This window comes from Pan troglodytes, chromosome 23 (genome assembly GCF_028858775.2).
Source record: "Pan troglodytes isolate AG18354 chromosome 23, NHGRI_mPanTro3-v2.0_pri, whole genome shotgun sequence".
NCBI lineage: Eukaryota > Metazoa > Chordata > Mammalia > Primates > Hominidae > Pan > Pan troglodytes.
Window position 1 is genome coordinate 30,998,830 of NC_086016.1, and position 13,685 is coordinate 31,012,514.

Consider the following 13,685-nt stretch of genomic DNA (forward strand, 5'->3'; position numbering starts at 1 on the left):
CAGGAGAATCACTTGAACCTGGCAGGTGGAGGTTGTAGTGAGCTGAGATCATGCCACTGCACTCCAGCCTGGGTGACAGAATGAGACTCTGGAAAAGAAAGAAAGAGAGAGAGAGAGGGAGGGAGGGAGGGAGGGGAAGGAAGGAAAGAAAGGAAAGAAAGAAAGGAAAGGAAGGAAAGGAAGAGAATTTAAGCAATATACATATATCACAGTAACTTTGGAAAATAAAGAAGATAAAAAGTTTCCGTTAAGGGAGGGACCATGTTTGTCTTATTCATTGTAACAACCCTTGTACCCAACAAAGTGCTTGGCACATAGGTGCTCAAGATATACATGTTGAGTGAATGAGTAAATCATAGATGCATCATTGTAATAGCACAAGTTTAAGCATATTGGTGACTTCTTCTCCCTCTCCAAACATTAGGTTTATTTATTGTTTTTAGTACTTTTATTCTACTTATAAAAGTAATACATGTTGATTGTAGAAAGCTTGGAAAATTAAAAAGCAAACCAAAAAGAAAATGAAAATCACCTGTGTTTCTACCACTTACAGAAAAATCCACTATTAATATTTTATGTTTTTCCTTCCAGGTTTTATTCTGGGCATATATATGTTTGGAGGTGTGTGTATGTTTGGGGAACCTTTGAATTTGGAAGTACCAAGGTGAGGAGAGACTTATGGAATTTAGAAGCTTTGGCAGGAACTAAGCACTGTGTTTCTTAGAATGAGCAGCTCTTTCTACTTGAAAGGCTGAGGCAGAGGATCGCTTGATCCCAGGAATTTGAAGCTGGCTGCAGTGAGCTATGATCACACCACTACTCTCCAGCCTAGGTGACACAGCAAGACTCTGTAAAAAATAAGAAGAAGAAGAAGAAAAGAACAGGCCATGTGAGGTTGCCACACCTGTAATCCTAGCACATTGGGAGGCTGAGGTGGGAAGATCACTTGAGGTCAGGAGTTCGAGACCAGTCTGGCCAACATGGTGAAACCCTGTCTCTAATAAAAATACAAAAATTAGTCAGGTATGGTAATGGGTGCCTGTAGTCCCAGCTACTTGGGAGGCTGAGGCAGCAGAATCACTTGAACCTGGGTGGCAGAGGTTGCAGTGAACCAAGATCATGCCACTGTACTTCAGCCTGGGTGACAGAGTAAGACTCTATCTCAAAAACAACAACAACAAACAAACAAAAATAGTTCCTTAAGGTGAGAGACAAATTTATCAAATAAAATGTAAAAGCCATGAGTTTAGTAACAGCAATTTTTCTGTCATTTTTTCCCTCAGTGAACATTGGCACTTATTTTAGTGGAATTAAAAGTAGCAGGCTGAGTGCAGTGTCTCACACCTGTAATCTCAACACTCTGGGAAGCCAAGGCAGGAGAATCTCTTGAGGCCGAGAGTTTGAGAGTATCCTGGACAACATAGTGAGACCCCATTTCTATTAAAAAATATATATATATTAGCCGAGAATGGTGCCATGCACCTGTAGTCTCAGCTACTCTGGAAGCTGTGGCAGGAAAATCGCTTGAACCCAGCAGTTTGAGGTTACAGTGAGCTATGGCTGTGCCACTGCACTCCAGCCTGGTGACACAGCATGAGCCTATCTCTAAAAACAAAACAAAACAAAATAAAATAAAAATGATAAAAATTAGCCCAGCATGATGGCACACATCTGTAGTTCCAGAGGCTGGAACTACCAGCTATTTCGGAAGCTGATGTGGGAGAGTCATGTGAGCCCAGGAATTCGAGGCTGCAATGAGCCATGATTGAGAGACTGCGCTCCAGCCTGGTCGACAGAGTGAGGCTGTCTCTGTTTTTTGTTTTTTGAGACAGAGTCTCGCTCTGTTGCCCAGGCTGGAGTGCAGTGGTACCATCTCAGCTCACTGCAAGGTCCGCCTCCCGGGTTCATGCCATTCTCCTGCCTCAGCCTGCCAAGTAGCTGGGACTACAGGCGCCCACCACCACACCTGGCTAATTTTTTGTATTTTTAGTAGAAATGGGGTTTCACTGTGTTAGCCAGGATGGTCTCCATCTCCTGACCTCATGATCCACCTGCCTCGGCCTCCCAAAGTGCTGGGATTACAGGTGTGAGCCACTGCTCCTGGCCAGCTCTCTCTGTTAAAAAAGAAAGTAGGCCAGGCGCAGTGGCTCACACCTGTAATCCCAGCACTTTAGGAGGCCGAAGCAGGTGGATCAGTTGAGGTCAGGAGTTCGAGACCAGCCTGACCAACATGGTGAAACCCCGTCCCCACTAAAAATAAATTAGCTAGGCATGGTGGCACATGCCTGTAATACCAGCTACTCAGGAGGCTGAGGCAGGAGAAGCACTTGAACCTGGGAGGTGGAGGTCACAGTGAGCTGAGATCATGCCACAGCACTCCAGCCTGGGCAACAGAGTGAGACTCCATCTCAAAAAAAAAAAAAAAAGAAAAAGAAAAAAAGTAGCTTTAACATACTGTTACAGCCTACTTAATCCTAGGGTCATCTTTTGGGGCAATCTTAGCCATCCTAGCCTTGGGCCTGAAAGGAAGCCAGCATGACTTTGGAGCACAGTCATTGAATGAATGTCCTTGGGTTGGGAAGCTGAAGCTCTGGGTCTGATATCTGCACTGCTGCTAACTCGCTGTATGACCTCACATGAGGCTCTTTCCACATGTACCTCTCACAGCTCTATAATGAACGACCCAGGCCAGAAACCTGCCAAATCCTGTCCAGTACTATGATCTACAAAACGGATCTGCCTCAGGAAAGCCAGGGAAGGTGGGGCTGGATGGAGAGTGTTCCAGCTGGAACATCTGCTCTGGGCCAGGCACAGTGGGGAAAGCCAAGGTGGATTCACTATGGCCCTGATCTCATGATTGGGGTGAGTCACATTTTCATGATTAATAAACAACAGCACGTTCAAGTCCCCACTAATTCAAATATTTACTAGGGGTCTATTCTGTGCCAGGCAAAGGCATATGGATACATAAGATAAATAAGACACAGTCCTTACCCTCAAGGAGTTCGGTGTGGACAGGGATTGATAAAACTGTGAAGTCAAGGAGACCCTTGTGAAATAGGGTGTAGAAAGTAAAAGTTCCTCTTCAGAGTTTCCCTTCTTGTTAAAGAATAAATCACAACTGTTAAAAATAATAGTTTCTTTTAAAGATTAACTTTATGCTAGACATGCTCACAGGCAGGTAGTACATTCTATGTAGTACTTTAACCAAGGTATCTGTGCTGGACGTGCTCACAGGCATGTCCCAGCTCGCAGCCTATACCCATTCCTTATTTAGGAATATTATTACTTTTTAAAAATCCTTTCATAAGCAGCTTCCTCTTTTCCTTTGTCTTTCCATTGCTTTTACCTATTTAGAAAAGTTTAACGTTATTAGCCCATCAGGTTTTAGTTTAAATTTTGAGGTCTGGCTCCAGCCAATGGAGACGGGACACAGTAGCAGGGACGAACTGTGTAAGGGATAAAAATTGCTTCCCTCCTTTATTCAGGTGTGCTCTTGCCATTGTTCCATCTGCAGTGAGCACCCTTTCTGCAGAAAGTAAAAATTGCCTTGCTGAGAGAATTAAATTTATGTTTGAGTGCTATTTCTTTACAGCATCAGGGAACAAGCATTCTGTTTCTAAATAAACATTTCACATATAACATAGGGGAAGTGTAGCTTGGATGGGGGTTGGCTATATCCAGAAGGGCATTTCTGGTAAAGAAAACATCTTGCATAAAGGCAGGCAGCCTGTGGCAGACACTGCTGCCTAGAGAACTCTTTATTTTTTTTGAGACGGAGTTTCACTCTTGTTGCCCCGGCTGGAGTGCAATGGCGCGATGTCGGCTCACTGCAACCTCCACCTCCCAGGTTCAAGCAATTCTCCTGCCTCAGCCTCCCAAGTAGCTGGGATTACAGGCATGTATCACCATGCCTGGCTAATTTATTTTTGGTAGAGACAGGGTTTCTTCATGTTGTTCAGTTTGGTCTCGAACTCCTGACCTCAGGTGATCCACCCGCCTCAGCCTCCCAAAGTGCTGGGATTACAGGCATGAGCCACCGCGCCTGGCCTTTTTTTTTTTTTTTTTTTTTTTGAGAGGGAGTCTCACTCTGCCACCCAGGCTGGAGTGCAATGGTGCGACCTGGACTCACTGCAACCTCTGTCTCCCAGGTTCAAGCGATTCTCCTGCCTCAGCCTCCAGAGTAGCTGGGATCACAGCAACTGCTGCCACGCCTGGCTAATTTTTGTACTTTTGGTAGACATGGGGTTTTGCCATGTTGGTCAGGCTGGTCTCTAACTCCTGACCTCAATTGATCCACCTGCATCGGTCCCAAGGTCGTGGGATTACAGGCGTGAGCCACCACGCCCGGCCTGCTTAGAGACCTCTTAATGTCTATTCTTTCTTACTAAATTAGAATAACAGAATTTCAATTTACTTCATTAGGACAGCTGTGTACCTAGCTAGAAAAACGGCATTTCCCATGGCTCTTTTGCAGCCATAGTTGACCACGTGACTGAGATCTTACCAATGAGGTGTCAACAGAAGGTGCTAGGAGAAGCTTTTGAATAAAATCATTTATTTATTTATTTATTTATTTATTATTTTTAGAGATAGAGTCTTGCTCTGTCACCCAGGCTGGAGTGCAGTAGCACTATCATAGCTCACTACATCCTTAAACTCCTGGGCCCAGGTGATACTCTGGTCTCGGCCTGCCATGCGTCACCACACTCAGCTAATTTTTAAATTTTTTTTGTTGAGACAAGACCTTGCTGTGTTGCCCAGGCTGGTCTTGAACTTCTGGCCTCAAGAAGATCCTCCCACCTCGACCTCTCAAAGTGTTGGTATTACAGACGTGAGCCACTGGGCCCCACTGTGTTCTGTTCTTATTGCCCATGACAATTAAAGTTAGCTCTATCTTATCTCCATGACCATCACAAACACATGCCATTAATTTTGCTCACCCAAATCTCTATGCTCTGACTTCTGGGCACCTAGTACTGGCTAATGAGTTGTGAGCTGGGCCAGAGCATAGAATTGCTGGTGCGAGACCTTTTGAGAGTTCTATCTCCCTCTGTCATGGCAACCAGCCATATTCAAAATGAGGGCTGCTGCCAGGCATGCTGGCTCATGCCTGTAATCCCAGCGACTCAGGAGGCCAAGGGTGGGAGGATCGCTTGAGGCCAGGAGTTTGAGACCAGCCTGGGTAACATAGTGAGACTCTGTATCCAAAAAAAAGAAAAAAAAAAAAAGTCTACTTTGATGTCATCCTGGCTTTTGGAGGGAGGTGATGTGAAACTGCCAGGTGCCATGTAATGGATATATAGTGTGAGGTAGCAATACACCTTTTTTTTTTTTTTGGAGACAGAGTCTCTGTTGCCCAGGCTGGAGTGTGGTGGTACGATCTTGGCTCACTGCAAACTCTGTCCTCTGGGTTCAAGTGATTCTTCTTCTGCCTCAGCCTCAGGAGTTCAAGGCTGCAGTAGCTATGATCATGCCACTGCACTCCAGCCTGGGTGGCAGAATGAGACCCTGTCTCAAAAATAAGTAAATGAATGAGTGAATGAAGAAGTAAATAAATACTTTAATTAATAACAATTAACATAAAATTAAGCTGGGCATGGTGGCTCAAGCCTGTAATCCCAGCACTTTGGGAGGCCAAGGCAGGCGGATCACGAGGTCAGAAGATCGAGACCATCCTGGCTAACACGGTGAAACCCCGTCTCTATTAAAATATATGAAAAAAAATTAGCCAGGCGTGGTGGCGGGCGCCTGTAGTCCCAGCTACTTGGGCAGCTGAGGCAGGAGAATGGCATGAACCTGGGAGGCAGAGCTTGCAGTGAGCCGAGATTGCGCCACTGCACTCCAGCCTGGGGGATAGAGCGAGACTCCGTCTCAAACAACAACAACAACAACAAACAAACAAACAAAAAAGCATAAAATTAAAAACTCAGTTCCACAGCCCCATGAGCCACCTTTCAAGCACTCAACAGCCATAGCTGGCTACTGGCCATAGCATAGGGCAGTGCAACTACAGTCATGTACCATGTAATGACATTTCAGTAGATGATAGACGGTATAGACAAAAGTCTTCCCATAACATTATAATACTGTATTTTTACTGTTATCTTTTCTATGTTTAGATGTGTTTAGATACACAAATACTTGCCATTGCATTACAATTGCCTACAGTATTTAGTGCAACAACATGCTTTACAGTTTTGTAGCCTAGGAGCAATAGGCTACACCATATAGTCTAGGTGTAGAGTAGGCTACACCAGCTAGGTTTGTGCAAATGCCCTCCAGGCTCACATGGTGAAATCGCCTAATGATGCATTTCTCAGAAGGCGTTCCTCATCAAGTGATGCACAAGTGTGGAACATTTCCATCATTGTGGAAGTTCCATTGGATCACACTGGTCTATACTTTTCCCATTTCATTATACTGTTTCCCTTGCCCACTCCCTAATGATAACACACGGAGCCCTGTTCTCTAGAAGCTCACAGACAACAAGGGAACCGAAGGTCATTAATACAATGTAGAACTGTGTTGAGATACATTAGAAAGATGTGGAGAGCTTTCTGTGGGAGTTCAGAGGAGGAAACAAGTATTTCTGGGAGAAAGTAGCTTTAGTGGAAACTTGCAGATGACAGGAAAGAGAAAAGGGGTGTCGGGGGAGGCATGAGAACCTGCTGAAACAGGATTATTCCTTGCTTTCCCCAGAAGAGAGGTTGTAAGTTTATTTGTTTATTTATTTTTATTTTTATTTATTTATTTTTGAGACAGAGTCTTGCTCTGTCACCCAGGCTGGAGTGCAGTGGCATGATCTCAGTTCACTGCAATCTCTGTCTCCTGGGTTCAAGCAATTCTCCTGTCTCAGTTTCCCGAGTAGCTGGGACTACAGGCGCATGCCACCACGCCCGGCTAATTTATGTATTTTTAGTAGAGACGGGGTTTTGCCATGTTGGCCAGGCTGGTCTCGAACTCCTAACCTCAGGTGATCCACCTGCCTTGGCCCCCCAAAGCTCTTGGATTACAGGCGTGAGCCACTGCGCCTGGTGGATTTGTTTATTTATTTGGTTTTAAAAACAGTGTCTTGCTTTGTCACCCAGGCTGGAGTGTAATGGTGCGATCACGGGTTACTGTAGCCTCAAATTCCTGGTCTCAATTGACCCTCCCACCCCAACCTACGAAGTAGCTGAGACTACAGACACACACCACCACATGTGGCTAATTATTTTATTTTTCGTAGAGATGGGGATCTCACTATCTTGCCCAGGCTGGTCTTGAACTCCGGGGCACCTTCTTGCTGTGTGCTCACATGACCTCTTCTCCATATGCTTGTGGGAAAGAGAGAGACCGCTCTCTGGTATTGCTTCTTATAAGGGCACTAATACTTATAAGGGATCAGGATCCCACCCTTAACACCTTATTTTACCTTAATGACTTCTTTTTTTCTTTCTTTTTTTTTTTTTGAGATGGAGTCTTGCCCTGTTGCCAGGCTGGAGTGCAGTGGCGTGATCTTGGCTCACTGCAACCTCCACCTCCTGGGTTCAAGAGATTCTCTTGCCTCAGCCTCCCGAGTGGCTGGGATTACAGGTATGTGCCACCACGCCTGGCTAATTTTTTGTATTTTAATAGAGATGGGGTTTCACCGTGTTAGCCAGGATGGTCTCGATCTCCTGACCTTGTGATCCGCCGTCTCCCAAAGTGCTGGGATTACAGGCATGAGCCACTGCTCCCGGCCACCTTAATTACTTCTTTATAGGCCCTATCTCCACATCCAGTCATGTTGGGGGTTGGGGCTTCAACATATGAATCTTGGGGGTGGGAGGAACACAGATATTCATTTCATAACACCAACATACCAAGTATCTGGTTATTAACATGTTTCTCATCCATCTCCCCCAATTAGAGTCTGGTCTCCCTAAGAGAAGGGACTCCATTTTGGCCACTATGGCATCTCCTGCACCAATAATGGTGCCTAACACATAGGAGATGCTCCATGAGTATTTGATGAGTGAATGAAAAAAAGAGGTGGGGTAGTGGTTGTGTCAGCCAAGTGCTACTAAAGCCCAACATCTGGAAAATGGAACTAGCACAATAGATGTTAAAGACCATTATCCTTCTCATTAATATTTATTAATCCTAAGGGTATTTGGCATATCAACTAAAGTTTCTGCCTTAAATAGTTTATATTCTAACGGAGGAAAGACTTAAGTGCATTTTGCTCTGTCGTATAGCATGTACTATGTTGGATCATCCCTCTTTAAAGGAAATTGTTTCTTAGTTTATCACTCTGTGATAAGTGTCTTGAATATAGGAGTCAAAGTTCAGAACTTGGTTCTATTTCTGACTTCACCACTAATTTGCCGTAGGCTCTGGTGAATCCCTTTCCCTCTACCGACCTTGCCTTCCTCTACTGTGAAATAAAGTGTTGTGATTTGAATTAAGATCTTTGAGATCAACTCTTTGCAGCTGGAAAATGTTACGACTTGCCTAGTGTGTTGTTCCTGTTTCTAGCACTAGGGGGCAATACAAGCAGCACCTTGCAACACATTCTGCTGTTAAAATTCCTGCAGTCAGGTTAGAGTTGATGCAGAAAGATGATTGCTCTCCGCTTTGGTTCTCCCACCTCTTCTGAAACTGTAAGCTCACAAATTTGAGCCTTCTACCAGACTAGTGAGAGACAGAAACTTTCATCAAAGGGAACAGGACTGGCTGGCCCATGAAATCTTGGATCCATCACTTTTGAGTCTGTTGTGGACTATGTGTGTGGTTAGGGAGATGGCATGTGGCTAATACATTGTCTGTGAGTGACAAATGGACACCCCAAAGGAGGAAAACTGAGGTGTAGACTTAGATTTTGTTCAGAAGAGAAAAACAATTTAGTAACACCATCTTGCTATGATGTTGGACTGAGATCAGTATGTGGTTGGAAGGTCCATGGAGGCTGTGCATAGACAGCAGGATCCATGGCCATGAACCCTAGGAGACCTGCATTGAAGTCCCAGCTTGTCCAATAAAGTGCTGTGTGACCCTGGGCAAGTTACTTCCCATATGAGAATCAACCTTCTACCTACACAAGTAGGAGGGACCTATACATAGCCAACACATACCCCGTATACATTCCTACCTTGAAATAAGTTACATTCTAAAAGAGGAAAGACTATGTGCATTTTGTTGTGTGTTTTATAGCATGTGCTATGTTGGATCATTACTTCTTTTAAGGAAAAATTTTTTTTTTTTTGAAGTGGAGTCTCGCTAATTCACGCCATTCTCTTGCCTTAGCCTCCCGAGTAGCTGGGACTACAGGCGCCCACCACCAAGCCCAGCTAATTTTTTGTATTTTTTTAGCAGAAACAGGGTTTCACCGTGTTAGCCAAGATGGTCTCGATCTCCTGGCCTCATGATCCGCCCGCCTCCGCCTCCCAAAGTGCTGGGATTACAGGCGTGAGTCACCACGCCCGGCTGGAAATTGTTTCTTAAATTGTCACTTTGTGTTAAGTGTCTTGAATATGGGAGTCAAGAGACCAGGACAGGTATCTCTTACCAAATGTAGGAGCCTTTCCTACCAAGTCCAGACATAGAAACAGCCTCGGAGTCCTTTTTAACATTACAGCTGGTGAGAGTTGGCCCTTGAGGGGAAACCTTTTTGCCATCTCTATTAACCTTAGATTATTTCTTCTTCTCTTCTCCTTCTTATTCTTCTTTTTTTTTTTTTTTAGAGATGGGCTCTCACTATGTTGCCCAGGCTGGTCTCAAACTCCTGGCCTCAAGTGATCCACCCACCTCAGACTCCCAAATTGCTGGGATTACAAGCGTGAGCCACTGAGCCCAGGCTGACCTTAGATTATTTCTAAAAATCCTTTCAACACCAGCATTGTATGGTAATGGGGCTTTAATAGCAGAGACCTCTCTGTTATTGATCAACTTTGGCTGGTTCTGGATGGTTTGGGGTCAATATTTCAATGACTTTGTATATTGGGTAGAGACAGACAAGTTTATTGCTTTACTTGATTATAATGCTTATCAAGGGTGGAAGAACATGACACTCTAGCCCACTGGTTTAGCAAAAAGGCATTACTTTTGTGGCGAGGTTGGTAGTCACAGTTCCAAAGTAATTAAGAGGTAGGAGATCACATACTCAGCTTTGCCCTTGGCCTTTAGAATGTTGCTTGGAATTTTTCAGATCTAATACAGAACGTGGCTATTTAAATTTAGGAACAGGACCAGGCGTGGTGACTCACACCTCTAATCCTAGCACTTTGGGAGATGGAGGTGGGCAGATTGCTTGAGCTCAGGCATTCAAGACCAGTCTGGCCAACATGGCAAAATCCTGTCTCTACTAAAAATACAAAAATTAGCCGGGCATGGTGGCGTGCACCTGTAATCCCAGCTACTCAGGTGGCTGAGTCAGGAGAATCGCTTCAACCTGGGAGGCGGATGCTGCAGTGAGTGGAGATTGCACCACTGCACTCCAGCCTGGGCAACAGGGTGAGACCCTGTCTCAAAAAATTAATTAATTAATTAATTAAGTTTCTTATTTAATAAGAACCTTATCAGGTTCAAGTATCAGGTTCTTCTAGGTAAATTTGAAATTAACTCAGATTTCTTTACTGGAGGATATCACCATCATATGATATCATTACCACTCAGTAAAAAATGGGTGCAAGTAAACATGTCCTAATTAATGTCATGTTATTACTCAACTAGAAGTCAGAAGACCTAGGTTCTAATCTGGTCTCACCCTTTACACGTGAAGTGACTAAACCTCTCAGAGATTCAGTTTCCCTGTCTTTAAAATGGAAATAATTATACCTGCCCTATCTATCTCAGGTTGTGAGGGTCAAATGAGATTATATAATACACTATACAACTCCAAAGAAAAATGATACATATTTATTTTTTAACAGATGGGGTGTCACTATATTGCCCAGGCTGGAATGTAGTGGCTATTCACTGGCATGATCATAGTGCGCCATACCCTCTAACTGCTTTCTGCTGTTTTCTGATATGAGCTTGAATCAGTGCAGTCAATTGGAGAGGGGCCTTCAGGTTGGGCTGTGGGTGAGTCACTGAGTGGAAATAAGTCCTGATGGTGGCAAATACGGAGTGTTGGTTTAATTGTCCAAAAAAACAAAGTGTATGCTCCTGACCCAGAAACTTTATTTTAAAAGTTCATTTTTTATAAATGAAATATTTATTAGGCAATTATTTATGACAATTACTTTAGATTCAGCAGCATGCCACTTTGCCATAGTATTTTTTTCTTCTTTGAGACAGGGTCTCACTATGTTGCCCAGGCTGGTCTCAAACTCCTGGGCTCAAGTGATCCTTCCACCTCAGCCTCCCAAAGTGCTGGGATTAAAGATATAAGCCACTGCGCCTGCCATGCCATAGTGTTTTATTTGCTTTTTAATACAATCATCCTGGCTTTTTAATTAGAATTTACATGGTATATTTCTTTCCATCTTTTCATTTATTTTTTTGTATGTTTTTTTTTTTTTTTTTTTTGAGACAGAATCTCGCTCTGTCGCCCAGGCTGGAGTGCAGTGGCATGATTTCAGCTCACTGCAACCTCTGCCTCCCAGGTTTAAGCAATTCTTCTGCCTCAGCCTGCCAAGTAGCTGGGATTACAGGAACATGCCACCATGCCCAGCTAATTTTTGTATATTTAGTAGAGACAGGGTTTCTCCATGTTGACCGGACTGGTCTTGAACTCCTGAACTCAGGTGATCCGCCCACCTCAGTCTCCCAAAGTGCTGGGATTACAGGTGTGAGCCACAGCGCCTGGCCTGTGATTATTTTTTACTGTGATAAAACGTACATAACATAAAATTTGCCATTTTAACCATTTTAAAGTGGCATTAAACACATTCACAATGTTACACAACCATCATCACTGTCAATCTCCAGAAATTTTTTATCTTCCCAAACAGAAACTCTGTACCCATTCAACAATAACCCCCCATTTCTCCTTCACGCAGCCCCTAGTAACCACTATTCTACTCTCTGTCTCTGTGACTATGCCTATTTTAGGTACCAAATACAAGTGGGATCACATAATATTTGTCCTTCTGTGTCTGGCTTATTTCACTTAGCATGATGTTTTCCAGGTTCTTGCATGTTGTAGCATGAATCAGAATTCATTCCTTTTTAAGGTTGAATTATATTCTGTTGAATGTCTACATCACATTGTGTATTCATTCATCCGTTCATGAACAGTTGGGTTGTTTCCACCTTTGGCTATTTTAAATAATGCTGCTATGAACATTGCGTACAAGTCCCTGCTTTCAATTCTTTTGGGCATATACCTAGGAGGTGAATCGATGGACCATATGGTAATTTTTTTTTTTTTTTTTTTGAGACAGAATCTCGCTCTGTTGCCCAGGCTGGAGTGCAGTGGCATGATCTCAGCTCACTGCAAGCTCCGCCTCCCAGGTTCATGCCATTCTCCTGCCTCAGCCTCCTGAGTAGCTGGGACTACAGGCACCCGCCACCATGCCCATCTAATTTTTTGTATTTTTAGTAGAGATGGGGTTTCACCATTTTAGCCAGGATGTTCTCAATCTCCTGACTTTGTGATCGTCCCAAAGTGCTGGGATTATAGGTGTGAGCCACCGCGCCCAGCCTTCATATGGTAATTTTATGATTAACTTTTTGAGGAACTGCCTAACTTTTCCATAACAGCTCACCACTTTACATTCCTACCAGCAATAAACAAGGGTTTCCATTTCTCTGCATTCTCACCAACACTTTTTTTTTTTTTTTTGAGACACAGTTTCACTCTGTCACCCAGGCTGGAGTGCAGTGGTGTGATCTCAGCTCACTGCAACCTCTGCCTCCCAGGTTCAAGCATTTCTCATGCCTCAGCCTCCCAAGTATCTGGGATTTACAAGTGCGCACCACCACACCCGGCTAATTTTTGTATTTTTGTATTTTTTTTTTTTTTTTTGAGACAGAGTCTCCCTCTGTCTCCCAGGCTGGAGTGCAGTGGTGCGATCTCAGCTCACTACAAGCTCCACCTCCCAGATTCATGCCATTCTCCTGCCTCAGCCTTCCAAGTAGCTGGGACTATGGGCGCCCGCCACCACGGCCGGCTAATTTTTTGTATTTTTAGTAGAGACGGGGTTTCACTGTGTTAGCCAGGATGGTCTTGAACTCCTGACCTCGTGATCTGCCCATCTCGGCCTCCCAAAGTGCTGGGATTACAGGAGTGAGCCACCGCGCCCAGTCAATTTTTGTATTTTTAGTAGAGACGGGGTTTCACCATGTTGGCCAGGTTGGTCTCCAACTCCTGACCTCAAGTGATCTGCCCACCTCAGCCTCCCAGAGTGCTGGGATTACAGGTATGAGCCACCACACCCAGCAGCCCCCCCTTTTTTTTTTTGAGACAGAGTCTCGCACTGTCCCCCGGGCTGGAGGGCAGTGGCCCGATCTCGGCTCACTGCAATCTCTGCCTCCCAGGTTCAAGTGATTCTCCTGCCTCAGCCTCCCAAGCAGCTGGGATTACAGGTGCCCGCCACCATGCTCAGCTAATTTTTTTTTTTGTATTTTTAATAGAGACATGGTTTCATTATGTTGGCCAAGCTGGTCTCAAACTCCTGACCTCATGATCTGCCTGCCTCAGCCTCCCAAAGTGCTGGGATTATAGACGTGAGCCACTGTGCCTGGCCTTTTTTTTTTTTAAATCATGACCATCC

General features: G+C 44.3%; 1 protein-coding gene across 2 annotated transcripts in view; it reads left to right on the forward strand.

The window, feature by feature from the left end:
* The window catches only part of CCDC117 (coiled-coil domain containing 117), a 72,744-nt gene extending 71,494 nt beyond the window's left edge, over nt 1-1,250 (forward strand). Inside the window, exon 6 of one of the 2 annotated variants that reach the window (XR_001712615.3) lies at nt 592-1,250. The gene's annotated coding sequence lies outside the window, so the exon portion shown is untranslated. The remainder of the gene's footprint in view (nt 1-591) is intronic. The other variant, XR_001712614.4, reaches the window with a different exon arrangement.
* The last annotated feature ends 12,435 nt before the right edge of the window (nt 1,251-13,685 follow it).